Genomic DNA, 14,613 nt, shown 5'->3' with positions numbered 1-14,613 from the left:
TGGCCATCATCAAAACATCTACAAACAATAAATGCTGGAGAGGGTGTGGAGAAAAGGGAACCCTCTTGCACTGCTGGTGGGAATGTGAATTGATACAGCCACTATGAAGAACAGTATGGAGGTTCCTTAGAAAACTAAAAATAGAACTACCACATGACCCAGCGATCCCACTACTGGGCATATACCCTGAGAAAACCACAGTTCAAAAAGAGACGTGTACCACAATGTTCACTGCAGCTCTATTTACAATAGCCAGGACATGGAAGCAACCTAAATGTCCAGTGACAGATGAATGGATAAAGAAGATGTGGCACATATATACAATGGAATATTAGTCAGCCATAAAAAGGAACGAAATTGAGTTATTTGTAGTGAGGTGGATGGATCTAGAGTCTGTCATACAGAGTTAAGTCAGAAAGAGAAAAATAAATACCGTATGCTAACACATATATATGTGGAATCTTAAAAAAAAAAAAAAAGAAGAACCTAGGGACAGGACAGGAATAAAGACACAGACATAGAGAATGGACTTGAGGACATGGGGAGGGGGAAGGGTAAGCTGGGACAAAGTGAGATAGCATCATGGACATATACACACTACCAAATGTAAAATACATAGCTAGTGGGAAGCAGCCGCATAGCACAGGGAGATCAGCTCGGTGCTTTGTGACCACCTAGAGGGGGATACGGAGGGTGGGAGGGAGACGCAAGAGGGAGAAAATATGGGGATATATGTATACTATACGTATAGCTGATTCACTTCGTTATACAGCAGAAATTAACATACCATTGTAAAGCAATCATACCCCAATAAAGATGTTAAAAAATAATTAGAGCACACTGTCAAAAGAAAAAGTTGTCTGGTTCTATAAAGTTTATTAAGAAAAACTAATGCTCAGCACACACGTCCCCCTCCACTTCCCCCACTGAACCTCAATTACTTCACTGGGAAAATGTAGACATTACCACCCTCCGCTGAAAGGTTACTGTGAAAACTGAATAAACTACTGTAGTTTCCTACACAGTGCATGACATGCAAACAATAAGATTGTAGCCATTATTATATCCTGGCAGATTTTTTTCAAACAATTTTCTATAGCCCTAAGTGCCCTTCATTTGACCCCTTCCCAACTATCAAAATAATTTCTCTTATTGCCAACATGACTCTTATCAGGCTACTATAAGAGTGAGATGGTAATCATTCCCTAAATTTTTAACATTTTAATTCCATCCTAAAATACCATAAGTTATGTACCTTTAAGGTAATTCCCTCAAAAATATTTACTGAGCACCTACTATGCGTTACACTCCGGCCTAGATTATTCCATATACCAGTGATACAGAATTCTGAAGACAAATGACCTGGTTTCTTTTATATATATATATATATATAGTAAGGGGTTGGCATTTACATAGACTGAAATATAGTAAAGTTACATAGCAACCAAATGAACAGATTGACCTATTTCAATTCCAATTCAAACTGTAAAAAGAAAACAATGAGTGGGAACTGGGTAAATAACTGAAAGCTGACTGCATATTTGGAAGTATTAAAAACTATCTTTAATTGTTTTAAGCAGGATATTATTAGTGTTATTTGTTTTTAAATAAAAACTTCTTATATTTTAGAGATACATGCTGAAATATTTACAGGTAAATGATATGATTTCTGGGCTATGCTTGAAAATAATCTTGGCTGGGGGGAGGTAAGGAGAAGTGAGTGGGGTATAAATGAAAAAAGACCAACTATTAACTGTATGAGTAACAGGTAGATGAGGGTTATTATACAAGTCTCGCTGCTTTGTTTGATGTTTTCCATAAAATAGAAAAATTTTTAAAAACTGTTCCCATGAAGCTTCATTTTAACGAGGGTGAGACAAATACATAAGATACGTGGCATGTTAGCTGATAAACCATATGAACAAAAGGAAAGAGTAACAGGGAGTACAAAGAAGGGAACACAAGGTGGTCTGTAATTTTAAACCAAATGGCCAGGGAAAGCCAGGAGTACTGGTTCCAGCTGTCTCCTGCACAAGAGCTTCCAGGCCAAAAGAAAGGAGCTCGCTGTGCAGGCTGGAAGGAGTCTGGGGATGACAACGCTGAGGTGACTTCTCAGCCAAAGCTCAACAAGTTGAAGGAGTAGCTTTCTAGCTAGAAGGCACATCAAGTACCTAGACTCTGAGGCAGGAATATGCCTAGGATGATGGAAGAATAGAATGGAGTCAGGTCTGTGAGGCCAGATTAGGGAAAAAGGGGAGAAGGGCAGATAAAAATAGAGAGGTAAGGCAGCAAGCTAAAGTCATTCTTGCAGGCCATGAGGACTTCAGCTTTTTCCTTTGTGTGAAATGGAAAGTTACCAGAGTGCTGTAAACACAAGGGTGATAGGATCTAACTTTTAACAAGATTACTCTTGGTGCTCTTTTTAGAATAGATGGGAGAGAATGCTCAGGGGCAGAAGCAGGGAAGCCGCTTCCAAACTAACACAATAATCCAGGTGAGAAATGGTAACCGCTAAAACCACAGTGGCAGTGAAGAAAGTGAGACGTACAAGTTGCCAGATTCTGGATGTATTCTGAAAATAATACCAACAGGATCTGCTGATCAACTGAATACAGAACGTGAAAGAGGGTACGTAAAGAATGACTTCAAAGTTTTCTGCTGAGCAACTCGAAAGAAGCTGCCATTTCTAGAGATGAGGGAGACTGTAGGCTTAAGTGGTACAAGGGGGACTAGGAGGTGGGGAAGCAGGTACCAAGAATTCAGTGTTACATCTACAAGCCTAGGACACCTGAGGTCACGAGAAGCTAGGAGAGAGGCCTGGAGCACACTGTTCCCCACAGCTTTCAGAAGGAACCAACCCTGCCGACACTGTGAACTTGGACTCTGGCCTCCGGACTGTGAGACAACACATTTCTGTTGTTAAGCTGAGGTGATTTGTTAGGGTGGCCCCAGGACACTGACACAGCACTGGTGCCCCTTTTATTTTTTAAAAATTTTATTGAAGTATAGTTGATTTACAAAAAAAAAAAAAAAATTCAGTGTTAGACCTTAAGCTTAAGATGCCCAAGAGACATCCAAAGAAGTAAACACAGGGGTCTGGAGTATATATATTTGGGAGCTGAATTATAAAGCATTTTTTAAGTCATAAAATTGTATAATATCACCATAAAAGTAAGTAGAAATAGAGAAGATGCCTAAAATCTGAACCCTGAGATACTCCGGTACCTAGAGGTCAGGAAGATGAAGAGGAGAATCAGAAGAAACTGAGAGGAAGAAGACAGCAAGGTGAGAGAATAACCACGAGTGGCAAACCAAAGATCGAACCTGGCAGAGTGACACTGCCTGCAACCCAGTGCAGTTGGTGAGAGCAAAATCAGAATTTGGAGGAGAGATATTGGGAATAGAGAGCATTAAAATTTCTTCCAGGAGTTTGCTGTAAACAGAGCAAAAAGAACAGGGCAAGACAAATACACTGATGAATAAATATAAAAGATGATGTGTGGTTAACACTGAAATTCAATTGTAAGGACTTTGACAGAGACTCTTTCAGACTTCTTTTCAATTCTATCAAGCACAGAGAAAAAGTAGAGTAGATATCACATCATGGTAACTACAAACTATATCTATGAAAAACAGAATAGAAACCTAATCAGAAAACATGAAAATCTAGTTTCATAAAAATCTAAATATCTGATTTCATAAATATCTCAATATGTACCTAAATATAGGATATAAGGGCAAAAAAAGTACCTAAATTGTTTTTTTTAATTACCAGGCAACATTTATTATGAAATTAAGGAAAATATCAAAATGTATATAAACGAATTTTCAGTTGAATTAGCTCCACTCCATTATTTCTAAAAACAAGCAGAGAGAGGAGGCACTTGGCCATTCACCAGCCAATTCTGGAAAACTTAAGAGTGACCAGGTAAACACCATTAATAAAAACTTGAGTATTTAGGGGGTACCATGGATTATTTAGTTGCTTAAGGATTTGCTTCTTGGTTGTTTATATCTTTTTTTTATCTCTTAGGGTTTCTTCTCTTCTAGTGGGATAGTATATGGGGAAATCGTTGTCTTACAGTTCATTTACACAGTCTACCAACTACAGACTCAACTTAGGTGAAAAACTAAACATGAATGTATTCCTATAAATACAACCCGAGGTGATACTACAGTTGACCCTTGAATAACATGCGTTTGAACTGTGGAGGTCCACTTATACACAGATTTTTTTCCATAGTAAATACTCAGCATCACATGATCCATCGTTGGCTGAATCTGTGGACGTGAAACCACAGATATGGTGGAACTGTGGACAGGAAGGAACCTCTGATATGGAAGGCAGATGATAAGTTATACTCAGATTTTTGACTGCGCTGAGGGCCGGCATCCGTAACTCCACATTGTTCAAGGGTCAACTATAGAACTATTTATTAACCTTGGATTACTTTAATCTGACAAAAGGACTGACTAATCAACGCTTAAATTAATGTATACTTTTCATTTGCTATTTCTCTACTGGGAGTGTACTTCCCTTACCCAGGAACCCAGGATCTTCAAAAGGCTGGCCACTACATGGGTCTAAACATGTTGCTACTCTTGTGTCACCTCCACACATAGACTTGCCCTGACCAGCCCAACTCAAATAGACGGTCTTGGCCACCAAACAACCAACCAGATAGTCTTTATCATCTTACATTCTACTTGGAAGCTCCAGGAGGACAGGGACTTTGCCTCAAACACAACTGTATCCTCCAGCATTGGCATATGATGGGTATGCAACAAATATTTGTTAAATGAACAAACACTACCAACCGCTTTTCACCAAAGCAAATCATTATACTTCACAACTGTGGAATCATGCGGTAAGCTGCTGATGCCTGCAATGCTATTTAATGAGAATGTTACCATAAAACAGGAATTGGTTGAAAAAAATGTGACTAACCCTCTTACAATATGGATCTTACCATTATTTATTGAGTTTCACATTGCAATGAACCAGATCCCAACTAGGCACTTTGTTTCATAACTATTGTTTGCTTTTACCCAGACAAACAAGGTCAAGCAAAAAGTTCTTAGAGGATTACATATTTTTCAGTAGGTAAGACTGAAACAATTAACAACCTTAATCTTAAGCCCAGGACAAGACCTTTAATGACATTATACACAACATTAAATAGAATATAAACTCCACAAGGGCAGGAATTTGTCATTGCTTTCTGATATATCTGTAACTCTTATAACAGCAGCTGGAACATACAGTGAGTGTTCAGTCCTAAGCACAGCTTGGATGAAAAATGCGTGAAAGTATACAAAAATTCAAGGTTCCCAAATTTTTATCTCAAGAGATTAGAACCACGCTGTTAAACTGGACTCCAATCAGGAAGTTACCATTAGTAAACAAAAGAAACAGAATAACAAACCTCTACTCCATATCACAGTAGTGTTGACTGACCCCTTGTAGAACTCAGAGTAGGAATGCTAAGTTTTAAAAGCCACAGATTAGAAGTAAATATCCCAACATGAAACAACCAAACAGAAAAGCTACCCACTCAGAAAGATACAATTAGTAATGCGTCAGAACTAAAGCCTCTTTACAACAGATAAAAGTCTCTATCTAACAGGAACTTTGATCAAGTACACTAAATAGAGATTGAAAACATAACCTTAATTGCATCAAAAAGACTAAAATACCTAGCAATAAATTTAACAAAGGAGGTGAATGATCTGTACACTGAAAACTCTAAGACACTGATGAAAGAAACTGAAGGCACAAGTTAAGTGGAAAGATATTCCATGTTCATGGATTGGAAAAATTAATGTTGTTAAAATATCTAACATACCCAAAGCAACCTATAGATTCAATGCAGTCCCTAACAAAATTTCAATAGATTTTTCACAGAAATAGAACAATCCTGAAATTTGTATAGAACCGCAGAAGACCCTGAATAGCCAAAGCAATCTTAAGAAAGAAGAACAAAGCTGGAGGCATCACACTCCCTGATTTCAAACTATACTACAAAGCTATAACCATCAAAACAGACACACTGATCAAAGGAACAGAATAGAGAGCCCAGAGACAAATCCACGCATATATCGTCATTCATTCATGACAATAGAGCCAAGAATATACAATCAGGGTAGTCTCTTCAATAAATGGCGTTGGGAAAACTGGATAGCTACATGTAAAACTAGGGCTTCCTTGGTGGCGCAGTGTTTGAGAGTCCACCTGCCAATTCAGGGGACACAGGTTTGAGCCCTGGTCTGGGAAGATCCCACATGCCGCGGAGCAACTGGGTCCATGTGCCACAACTGCTGAGCCTGCACTCTGGAGCCCGCACGCCACAACTGCTGAGACCCGCACGCCTAAAGCCCATGCTCCACAGCAGGAGAGGCCACCGCAATGAGAGGCCCACACACTGCGGCAAGGAGTGGCCCCTGCTCACCGCAACTGGAGAGAGCCCACACACAGCAATGAAGACCCAACACAGCCAAAAATTAATTTATTTATTTATTTTTAAAAAATGAAACTAGGGCTTCCCTGGTGGCGCAGTGGTTGCGCGTCCGCCTGCCGATGCAGGGGAATAATTTATTTATTTATTTTTAAAAAATGAAACTAGGGCTTCCCTGGTGGCGCAGTGGTTGCGCGTCCGCCTGCCGATGCAGGGGAACCGGGTTCGCGCCCCGGTCTGGGAAGGTCCCACGTGCCGCAGAGCGGCTGGGCCCGTGAGCCATGGCCGCTGGGCCTGCGCGTCTGGAGCCTGTGCTCCGCAACAGGAGAGGCCACAACAGAGGGAGGCCCGCATACCACAAAAAAAAAAAAAAAAAAAAAAAAAAAGAAACTAGACCACCATCTTACACCATACACAAAAATCAACACAAAATGAATTAAAGACATGAACATAAGACAAGAAACCATAAAATTCCTAGAAGAAAACATAGAGAGTAAGCTCCTTGATATTGGTTTTGACAATAATTTTTTAAACGTCACACCAAAAGCAAAGGCAACAAAAGCAAAAATAAACAAGTGTGACTACCTCAAACTACAAAGCTTCTACACAACAAAGGAAACCATCAACAAAATGAAAAGGCAACCTACAGAATTGGAGGAAACATTTGCATATCATATAGCTGATATGACGTTAATATAGAAAACATATAAAAACTCACACAACAGCAAGAAAACAAACAATCCAATTTAAAAATGGGTGAGGAATTGAACAGACATTTTTCCAAAGAAGACATACAAATAAATGGCCAACAAGTACATCAAAAGGTGCTCAACAATCCCTAATCATCCGGAAATGCAAATCAAAACCACAATGAAATATCACCTCATGCCTGTTAGAACGGATATCTTCAAAAAAACAAGAGAAACAAGTGCTGGCAAGGATGTGGAGAAAGAGAGCCCTTGCCCACTGCTGGAAGGAATGTAAATTGCTGCAATCGCTATGGAAAACAGTATGGAAGTTGCTCAAAATATTAAAAATAGAACTACCATACGATCCAGCAATTTTACTCCTGGGTGTATATCCAAAGGAGATGAAAACAGGATATTGGAAAGATATCTGCACTCCCATGTTCACTGCAGCTTTAGTTACAACAGTCAAGATATGGAAACAACCTAGTCCATCACTGGCTGACTAGATAAAGATGTGGTATATATAAACGGAATACTACTGTCATGAGAAAGAAAAAATCCTGCCATTTGGGATTACATGGATGGACCCTGAGGGCATTATGGTTAAGTGAAATAATCCAGATAGAGAAAAAAACAAATACTACATGGCTATCACTTATATGTGGAATCTAAAAAAAAAAGTCAAACTTAGAGAAAAAGAGAGTAAAAAGGTAGTTTCCAGGGGGAAATAAGGAGAGGCTGAGGTTGGTAAAGGCTTACAAACTTGCAGCTATAAAATGAGTAAGGTCTGAGGAGCTAATGTAAAAACATGGTGACTATAGTTGATACCACTGTACTGTATAACTGAAATTTGCAACAAGAATAGAACTTAAACCTTCTTACTACACACATACACAAAGATAAAAATATGAGATGAGGGATGTATTAACTAGATGGGGGGAATCCATTCACAATGTATATCAAATCACCATGATATACACTTTAAATATCGTATAACTTTATATGTCACTTATAATGCAAAACTGAAAACTTTAAAAAATTGATAGAAAAAGCATCAACTCTGAAATAAATTTAGAACACATAAGAGAACTGTAAGAACTTGGAGAATACAAGAAGAGAATTCTAACAAACATACTGGATAAACTTTGAATATACCTAGGTAAGAGCCTTAATGAATAAAAAATGAATTAATATTTTATGTATTTAGCCTTTAACAACTATATATAGCAAAATGTATCTTTTTCCATTCCACAATGTAAGTTTAGAAGTCAGTAAATACTTTGTTATCTTTAATAGTCTCTCTGGGTTCCTATGAGCAGTAATGGACCAGGTGATCCCTTACCAAGTTCATTTTAGTTAACATTTTAATTCTAGAGCCCTTCCTAACGAAAATCAAGTAAACAGCAGCCCTCAGAGAAAAACTAATTCAATAAAATTTATTTCCGCCATGTGTTACACATGCACACACCATAGTTCAAAAGCATGTACAATGTTAATTTTATTTCACATTTTTCTAATTATCTCAGTTTCCTGGCCTCTCAATTAGATGGATGGAATTATATCAGATGTTTGAGAAAGATACACTACTAGGTCTAAAGATATTATTATTAAAAAAAGAGAGAGAAACCATTTAAAAAAAGTTTTCCAAGTGTATTTGTCTCAGGTCCAATTAATGTAGGGACCAAAAGCCCTAATACTAAAACAGTACCTAAGGATATCACTAATAAGGAATAATAATTTATTTCCTAAGATAATTCAATCAACAGTTAAAAGTTAAATTATGTTCATTATATTGTTTTTAAAAAGGAAGAGCTTTTTAATTAATATATTTTAGAAAATGACCCATCCAAAATGGTTAAAAAATGGTTTTAAAACGGTGTGTTCCTTGGGAAATTTTTTTATATGAAATAACTATTTTCCTAAAATATCACACGAATATTTCCATATTAAAGACAACACTGCTTGTCCATTAGTCAAGGTCATTTGTTTGACAATTTTCCTGTGACCAGTGTGTTATCAAACTTGATTTAAAGCACTTCTATCAATGTTAAACCTTAAACCCAGAAAAAAATTTTCTACCAAACCAATCAACAGATCAGCTACCAAACTGACATCAGATGTACTTTTTGTGAAGGTGCATATCAGGAAATCTTTCATAAAGAAACTGGACAGGTGACCCTTGAACAACTCGGGGGTTAGGGGTGGTGGCCTTCCATGCAGTCGAAAATCCATGCATAACTTATGGTCAGCCACCCACCATTCTGCATGAGCGAGTCGTGTAGCACTACAGTATTTACTACAGAAAAAAATCCATGTGTAAAGGGGCCCCCATACTTCAAACCTGTGTTGTTCAAGAATCAACTGTAATTATACACAAAACAGGAAATTATGATTCTGAAGCCAAAATTAAAATATTTAATCTAAGAATGAGGAAAAAAATCAATAAGTACTTTAAGAAGCACTCTGCCTCTGCAACAATGGCAGTGTACATAATTCTCCCTATTAGAACTTACACAGTTGAACATCAACACACATTCATTGTATCTAGGATGAAAAATAAAAAGGAGTGTAACAAGACGTATTTTTAAAATCCAAGAACTCATTATGACAACCTAAAAAGAAAAATATAATTTGCCACTTCAGGCAATTAATGTGATCATTTTACCAACTCTTACTCTGGAAATTCATAACCAAATGTTAATTCCTTCCCTTTAATCTGCCTCTTCAGTAGGAACTATAGTTTAGAGCAGGGGTCCCCAACCCCTGTTAGGAACCGGTCCGCACAGCAAGAGTTGAGCAGCGAGCAAGTGAAGCTTCATCTGTATTTACAGCTGTTCTCCATCGCTCTCATTACCGCCTGAGCTCCACCTCCTGTCAGATCAGCAGTGGCATTAGATTCTCATAGGAGCGTGAACCCTACTATGAACTGCACATGCGAAGGATCTAGGTTGTGCGCTTCTTATGAAAATCTAATGCCTGATGATCTGAGGTGGAGCTGAGGTGGTGACGCTAGCGCTGGGGAGCACCTGCAAATACTGATTATCATTAGCAGAGAGGTTTGACTGCACAGAGACCATAATAAATCAACTGCTTGCAGACTCATATCAAAACCCTATTAAGCTGCATCTTACAGAGTAGACTGGACATATGCAACACGCTTTGGGTATCACTTTCTCTCATCACACCCAGATGGGACCATCTAGTTGCTACAACTGATTCCACCAAGTATCATCAAGGGATGCATAAAACCATTGAAGGCTAATGAGGAACAAAATATTCCCATGTTGCAGTTATACCCCTACAAATTACCTGCTAATAACGCAAGTATTTAGGAAGGACAGCTTTGGCTGCTGCCACCTTAATCCAGCAATCAAATCTAACATCAAAACCAGTGTAAGGGGCTTCCCTGGTGACGCAGTGGTTGGGGGTCCGCCTGCCGATGCAGGGGATACGGGTTCGTGCCCCGGTCCGGGAGGATCCCACATGCCGCGGAGTGGCTGGGCCCATGGGCCATGGCTACTGAGCCTGCATGTCCGGAGCCTGTGCTCCGCAATGGGAGAGACCACAGCGGTGAGAGGCCCGCATACAGCAAAAACAAAACAAAACAAAACCACACCAGTGTAAGACTTCTAACATGATATAACATTAACTACACAGCTTCACCCATGAAGGAGTCTTGCCAAAATATGTTTACCCTGAATCTAATCAAGCTTATTTTAAACCTAACTTCCAATTTACAGGAAATTAAAGAAATAGAGGAATAAGCCAACGGACACCAAACACACAAAAAAATTAAAATCCAAAACTTGGGACAATTCTAAGAGACATTTGGTTTTTCTCTTCAAAAAGTCAGCATCATTGGAAAAGGGTAGGAGAGGCCTCAGAAATATAACTAAAGACAATATAAGGTCCTTGATTGCATCTTGATTTGAAAAAAAAATCAAGTGAAAATGATATTTTGGGGACAAATGGCAAATTTGAATATGGACAGGTATTAGATTTTAGGAAACTATTTCTTAGGTGTGATTATGGCATTGCTATGTAGAAATTCTTTGTCTGGAGATGCATGATGAAGTTAAACTAATTGGGTGGAAGAACTGGCAATTTGATAAATGGATGCAGCAAATACAGCAAAACATTTAACAGGTGAATCTTGGTGATGGGTAAATGTGTGTATACTCTACCCTTCTTTGTCCAGTATGTTTTAAGTTTTCAAAATACAAAATTAAACTTTTAGCGGAAAAAAAAGGCCAAGATAGAAGTATATCCTTAATCAGGTATCTAAACAGCATATAATATAAATGATTTACAATCCAAATCAGATTTAAAGTGGCCTTTAAAAAGATATACAGTGCTTCCCTGGTGGCGCAGTGGTTGAGAATCTGCCTGCCAATGCAGGAGACATGGGTTTGAGCCCTGGTCTGGGAAGATCCCACATGCCGCGGAGCAACTAGGCCCGTGAGCCACAACTTCTGAGCCTGCGCGTCTGGAGCCTGTGCTCCACAAAAAAAGAGACCGCGATAGTGAGAGGCCCCCGCTTGCCGCAACTAGAGAAAGCCCTCGCACAGAAACGAAGACCCGACACAGCCAAAAATAAATTAATTAAATTAACTTTAAAAAAAGATACACAGATTGGTTCAAGATGGCAGAGTAGAAGGACGTGCTCTCACTCCTCTTGCGAGAGCACCGGAATCACAACTAACTGCTGAAAGTCATCAACAGGAAGACACTGGAACTCACCAAAAAAAATACCCCACATCCAAAGACAAAGGAGAAACCACAGTGAGACAGTAGGAGGGGCGCAATCACAATAAAGTCAAATCCCCTAACTTCTGGGTGGGTAACTCACAAACTGGAGAACACTTATACCACATAAGTCCACCCACTGCAGTGAAGGTTCTGAGCCCCATGTCAGGCTTCCCAATCGGGTTCCAGCAACAGGAGGAGGAATTCCTAGAGAATCAGACTTTGAAGCCTAGCGGAATTTGATGGCAGGACTTTGACAGGACTGGGGGAAAGAGAGACTCCTCTTGGAGAGCACACACAAAGTAGTGTGTGCATCGGGACCCAGGGGAAGGAGCAGTGACCCCAGGGGAGGCTGAACCAGACCTACCTGCTAGTGTTGGAGGGTCTCCTGCAGAGGCAGGAGGTGGCTGTGGCTCACTATGGGGACAAAGACACTAGCAGCAGAAGTTCTGGGTAGTACTCCTTAGTGTGAGCCCTCCCAGAGTCCATCATTAGCCCCACCAAAGAGCTCCTGTAGGCGCCAGTGTTGGGTTGCCTCAGGCCAAACAATCAACAGGGAGAGAACCCAGCCCCGCCCATCAGCAGTCAAGTGGATTAAAGTTTTACTGAGCTCTGCCCACCAGAGCAACACCCAGCTCTACCCACCACCAGTCCCTCCCATCAGGAAACTTGCACAAGCCTCTTAGATAGCCTCATCCACCAGAAGGCAGACAGCAGAAGCAAGAACTACAATTCTACAGCCTGTGGAACAAAAGCCACATTCAAAGAAAGATAGACAAGATGAAAATAAGCAAGAGAGACCACATATATGCTGTCTACAAGAGACCCACTTCAGACCTAGGGACACATACAGACTGAAAATGAGGGAATGGAAAAACATACGCCATGCAAATGGAAATCAAAACAAAGGTGGAGTAGCAATACTCATATCAGACAAAATAGACTTTAAAAAAAAGAATGTTACAAGAGACAAGGAAGGACACTACATATGATCAAGGGATCAATCCAAGAAGATATAAAAATTATAAATACATATGCACCCAACACGGTCACAAATCAAGCCTCAGTAAATTTAAGAAAACTGAAATCATACCAAGCATCTTTTCTAACCACAACACTATGAGGTTAGAAATCAATTACAGGGAAAAGAAATCTAAGAAACACAAACACATGGAGGCTAAACAATACGTTACTAAATAACCAAGAGATCACTGAAGAAATCAAAGAATACCTAGAGACAAATGACAATGAAAACACAACGATCCAAAACCTATGGGATGCAGCAAAAGCAGTTCTAAGAGGGAAGTTTATAGCAATAAAAACTTACCTCAAGAAACAAGAAAAATCTCAAATAAACAATCTAAACTTATATCTTAAGAAACTAGAGAAAGAAGAACAAAACAAAACCCGAAGTTAGCAGAAGGAAAGAAATCATAAAGATCAGAGTAGAAACAAATGATATAGAAACAAAGAAAACAATAGCAAAGATCAATAAAAATAAAGCTGGTTCTTTTGAGAAGATAAACAAAATTAATAAACCATCAGCCACACTCATCAAGAAAAAGAGGCAGAGGACTCAAATCAGTAAAATTAGAAATGATACAGGAGAAGTTACAACAGACACTGCAGAAATACAAGGCATCCTAAGAGACTAATACAAGGAACTCTATGCAAATAAAATGGACAACCTGGAAGAAATGGACAAATTCTTAGAAAGGTATAACCTTCCAAGACTGAACCAGGAAGAATTAGAAAATATGAACAGACCAATCACAAGTAATGAAATTGAAACTGTGATGAAAAATCTTCCAACAAACAAAAGCCCAGGACCAGATGGCTTCACAGGTAAATTATATCAAACATTTAGAGAAGAGCTAACATCCATCCTTCTCAAACTCTTCCAAAAAACTGCAGAGGAACACTCCCAAACTCATTCTATGAGGCCACCATCACCCTGATACCAAAACCAGACAAAGACACTACAAAAAAAGAAAACTACAGACCGATATCACTGATGAATATAGATGCAAAAATCCTCAACAAAACACTAGCAAACACAATCCAACATCACATTAAAAGGATCATACACCTTGATCAAGTGGGGTTTATCCCAGGAATGCAAGGATTCTTCAATATATGCAAATCAATCAATGTGATACACCATATTTACAAACTGAAGGAGAAAAACAATATGATCATCTCAACAGATGCAGAAAAGCTTTCGACAAAATTCAACACCCATTTATGATTAAAACCCTCCAGAAAGTTGGCAAAGAGGGAACTTACCTCAACATAATAAAGGCCATATATGACAAACCCACAGCCAACATCGTTCTCAATGTGAAAAACTGAAACCATTTCCACTAAGATCAGGAACAAGACAAGGTTGCCCACACTCACCACTATCATTCAACATAGTTTTTCAAGTTTTAGCCACAGCAATCAGAGGAAAAAAAACAAATAAAAGAAATCCAAATCAGAAAAAAAGTAAAACTTTCACTGTTGGCAGATGACATGATACTATACATAGAGAATCTTAAAGATGCCACAAGAAAACTACTAGAGCTAATCAATGAATTTGGTAAAGCTGCAGGATACAAAATTAATGCACAGAAATCTCTTGCATTCCTGTACACAAATGATGAAAAATCTGAAAGAGAAATTAAGGAAACACTCCCATTTACTATTACAACAAAAAGAATAAAATACCTAGGAATAAACCT

The 14,613-nt window shown here is 38.9% G+C and overlaps 1 protein-coding gene across 10 annotated transcripts in view; it reads right to left on the bottom strand.

Moving 5' to 3' along the window:
* Positions 1-14,613, bottom strand: part of PHF3 (PHD finger protein 3) — a 114,852-nt gene that overhangs the window by 69,310 nt on the left and 30,929 nt on the right. The gene's annotated exons all lie outside the window — the stretch shown is intronic.

Source organism: Physeter macrocephalus, chromosome 10 (genome assembly GCF_002837175.3).
Source record: "Physeter macrocephalus isolate SW-GA chromosome 10, ASM283717v5, whole genome shotgun sequence".
In the NCBI taxonomy this organism is placed as follows: domain Eukaryota; kingdom Metazoa; phylum Chordata; class Mammalia; order Artiodactyla; family Physeteridae; genus Physeter; species Physeter macrocephalus.
Note: the sequence above shows the minus strand (reverse complement) of the source record. Positions and strands in the feature narration are given on the sequence as shown.